We start from the raw sequence: 4,304 nt of genomic DNA, 5'->3' as shown, positions 1-4,304 counted from the left end.
CACCACCGTTCACCATGCTGCCCTTCCTAATTGTTTTCACCCTGCTCTCCTGCATCCACACCCCAGCAAACTCTACAGCGACGGACACCATCTTGGCCGGCCAATCACTTGCCGTCAACGACAAGCTCATCTCCGGCAATGGCAGGTACGCGCTCGGCTTCTTCCAGACCGAAGGCACCACCAACTGGTACCTTGGCATATGGTTCAACGCAGTCCCTAAATTCACTCCAGCATGGGTTGGAAATAGGGATAACCCAGTCAAGAACACGACCTCAGTTGAGCTCACCATTTCCCACGATGGCAACCTTGTCATCTTAAACCGGTCCACCATGTCCATAATCTGGTCCACACAAGCAAACATCTCCAGAAATAGCACCACTGCTAGGCTGCTGAGTACTGGAAATCTCGTACTCACAGACTCTTCAAACTTGTCAGAGTTTCTATGGCAAAGCTTTGATCACCCCACGGATACATTTTTTCCTGGGGCCAAGCATGGATGGGATAAGGCCACCGGCCTGAATCGCCGTTTTGTTTCTTGGAAAAGCTTGACTGACCCAGCTACCGGTGTCTATTATTATGAGGTAGACCCGGCCGCTGTTGACCAGATAGTGCTTGTAGCACTCAACTCATCCATACCCTATTGGTCCAGCGGTGCATGGAACGGCAAATATTTTTCTGGAATTCCAGAGATGGCTGCCCGCCACTCTATTAGTGCAAAATTTGTCCACAGTGACAAAGAGAAGTACTGGACATATAAATTAGTGCCTCAATATATGGATCCAAATATGCTTACTCGTCATGTAATTGACATCTCGGGTCAAATGAAGACATTCATTTGGATGAAGGGCACACCAGATTGGGTAATGATCAATGCCCAACCAAGAGATCAGTGTGACGTTGATGCAATTTGTGGGCCTTTCACAATCTGCAATGATAATAATTTTCCACAATGCAATTGTATGGAGGGCTTCACAATAACATCCCCCAAGGACTGGGACCTAGAAGATCGAGCAGGTGGGTGCTCGAGGAAGACTAAGTTAGACTGCATTAGCAATAGAGGCACAACGCATACCACAGACAAGTTCTATTCTATGCCATGTGTTAAGTTGCCCAAGGATGCCCCAGAAGTAGATGCTGCTGCAAGTGCAAGTGAGTGCGCACAAGTTTGCCTGAATAATTGCTCTTGCACAGCCTACTCCTTTGGCGACAATGGATGTTCTATGTGGCATAATAAATTGCTCAACATAAGAGCACTACCATGTAGTGGCACTGCCAATTCTAACGGAGAAACTCTTTACCTCCGTCTTTCTGCTAAAGATGTAGAAAGTTTGAAAAACAACAGAAGAGGAATTGTTATTGGAATTGTAACTGGTACAGGCGTTTTTGTTTTAGGCCTATTTGCACTTATCCTCTTAATAATGATCCAGAGAAACAAAAAGAAGAACTCTGGTCAGATACTGAGTGATTCTCAAGTTTGTACTGGAATCATTGCATTTGGATACAATGATCTACAACGGGCAACAAACAAATTCACAGATAAGTTGGGGGTAGGTGGTTTTGGTTCTGTATTCAAGGGGTTTATAAAGGGCTCCAATGCCGTAGCAGTGAAGATGCTCGATGGTGCTTATCAAGGAGAGAAGCAATTCAGAGCCGAAGTGAGCACAATCGGAGCTATTCAACACATCAATTTGGTTAAGCTTGTTGGTTTCTGTTGTGATGGTTCCAAGAGGTTGCTTGTTTATGAATACATGTCAAATCACTCTCTTGATGTCCATCTATTTCGAAGCAATTCTACCATGTTGAATTGGACTGCTAGATATCAGATAGGCCTAGGAGTTGCAAGAGGGTTGGCCTACTTGCATGACAGCTGCCGAGACTGCATCATACACTGTGATATCAAGCCAGAAAACATACTTCTTGATTCTTCACTCCTTCCAAAAATTGCAGACTTTGGAATGGCAAAACTTATAGGAAGGGATTATAGCCGAGTATTGACAACAATGAGAGGAACTACAGGGTACCTTGCGCCTGAATGGATAAGCGGTGTTCCTATTACACCAAAAGTCGATGTTTATAGCTACGGGATGGTGTTGCTGGAAATAATATCTGGAAGGAGGAACTCATGTGCATCATGTCCTAGTGGTGGCAATGTTGATGTTTATTTCCCTGTGTATGCCTCACATAAGCTTCTCAAAGGAGACATCAAGGGTTTGGTAGATCACAAGCTAGATGGCGACATCAAATTGGATGAGGTTGAACTGGCTTGCAAGGTTGCATGTTGGTGCATCCAGGATGATGAGCTTGATCGGCCAACAATGGGACAGGTAGTTCAATTTCTCGAAGGCCTGGTTGAGATCACAATGCCCCCGGTACCAAGATTGCTCCAAGCTATGGCCGGAAGCGCACATCAAAAATGCTCCTAATCTTTTTGTGTTAGGGAAACTAGTTGTGTTGCGATGTTATAATATATGTCTATCTTTAAGGCCAAATTTGTAATTGCTATACAATTGTAATTATTATGAGCTATGGTCGGAAGCGCACATAAAAAATGCTCCTAATCTTTTTGTATCAGGGGAACTAGTTGTGTTGCGATGTTATAATATATGACTATCTTTAAGGCTAAATTTGTAATTGTTATACAATTGTAATGATTATGATTGAAGAAACAACTATTTTTGCATAAATTTGTAACTGATGGAAATCTGCCCTAGAGGCAATAAAAATGTTATTATGTCATTTCCATGTTCATTATTAAGTTTATATTTCTGTTGTACAAGTGTGTTGGTTCTTGAATATGAGATTCAATGGAAAACCTGAATACATTTGTGGAAATGTAAACACCAATTCATCCCTCATCATGCCTCTAAGACAATCTCATGTATTGATGATGATCTTGTTTTCCTAATCATGAGCATTGTGAGTATCCTATCAATATATGAGAACATTATTGTCATGCTAACAACGGAGTTGGATAGACCCAACTTATGAATTATTGAAAGATGTCTTCGTTGTTATGTTATAGGTATTTCATATAGCTTGTTCATGGTTGCATAGTTCCTTAGCCCATGAGAATATTGTATATCAACATACCAAATGGTTACTTTGGGGTTACCGATTGTCACTTTTGTAAGTGGACTTAAATAGAAGTAACTTACAGGTATACCGGAAATGTGTATCTCGATATCAATAGTGGGTTTGCACCTCTCATGATAGAGAGATACTCTCTGGGACCACTCGGTGTTAGGGTGTCATTATCGTCTGGCCAGACACGTGTGATTATGATCACGGGATACGGAACATGAATACGAGTAAAGAGAACAAAACTAGTAACGAGGATAACCGCTATAGTGATCAAGGAGTTTATCACGGGGATATCGATTAGCTCACCTCAAGGTTTGTAAACGTACCGCGAAGCGAAGGGAATGGTATTCGTAAAAATGGTTAACTCGAGAACTTTGTGAATATGCGGGAGTTAATAAGGGTGTCCAGATCCCGCTGTTAACTATTGTCCAGAAGGTGTTCCGAGACATGTCCACTTATTTCCAAACTTGTACGGTCACACGCTTAACGGTTTCTAGTCCTGATTATTGGAGAAATGAGAAATGAGTTAAAAGAGCACCGAAAGAGTTACGTATAGTTCTGTAAGTGTTTCAGATGGTTGCGGAAGGAGATTGGATTTTCTACTCTCGGGTGTACTACACCCGAGTTAGCAAAATTTTGAAAAAAGTTTATCAAGCAAAATCCAAAAAATCTGAAATTTTGCTACATCAAAGTTTATCGTATGTTTGAAATTCTTGCCAAGTTTCATCAAAAAATAACATCCGAGGAGCTCTCACGAAAAAAACAAAATCACTGCTGAAAGTTTTGTGCACTGTTTGAGTAGTGATTTTGTTATTTTTTGTGAGAGCTCCTCATATGCTATTTTTAGATGAAATTTTGCAAGAACCTCACACATCTGATAATGTTGCAGGTCCCAAAATTTTATATTTTTTGGACAATGTTTGATCACATTTTTTCAATTTTTTTGCTAACTCGGGTGTACTACACCCAAGAGTAGCCACTACTTTCCGGGTTCTAGCTATTATGGAAAGGTATAACATGATTTCGGAAAGTTCGGGTCTAAATATGGAATGTTTTCGGTGGTCTCGGAATGGGTACCGTAGACATCCAAATAATTCAGGATTTTATTTGTGATAGAAAATTGTGAAGCGCCGTTATGAGATGACAACTCCTAGTGGTCCCCATAGGGCCCACAAGAGGCACCATAGGGCATGGCAGGCCTCTAGGACGATTCCTACTAGGAG

The 4,304-nt window shown here is 41.5% G+C and overlaps 1 pseudogene; it reads left to right on the top strand.

Annotated features, from left to right (window-relative positions):
* On the top strand, positions 1–2,622 carry LOC125522949 (G-type lectin S-receptor-like serine/threonine-protein kinase At2g19130 pseudogene; annotated as a pseudogene).
* Positions 2,623–4,304: the final 1,682 nt, after the last annotated feature.

Source organism: Triticum urartu, chromosome 7A (genome assembly GCF_056163025.1).
Source record: "Triticum urartu cultivar PI428250 chromosome 7A, HENAU_Tu73, whole genome shotgun sequence".
In the NCBI taxonomy this organism is placed as follows: domain Eukaryota; kingdom Viridiplantae; phylum Streptophyta; class Magnoliopsida; order Poales; family Poaceae; genus Triticum; species Triticum urartu.
Note: the sequence above shows the minus strand (reverse complement) of the source record. Positions and strands in the feature narration are given on the sequence as shown.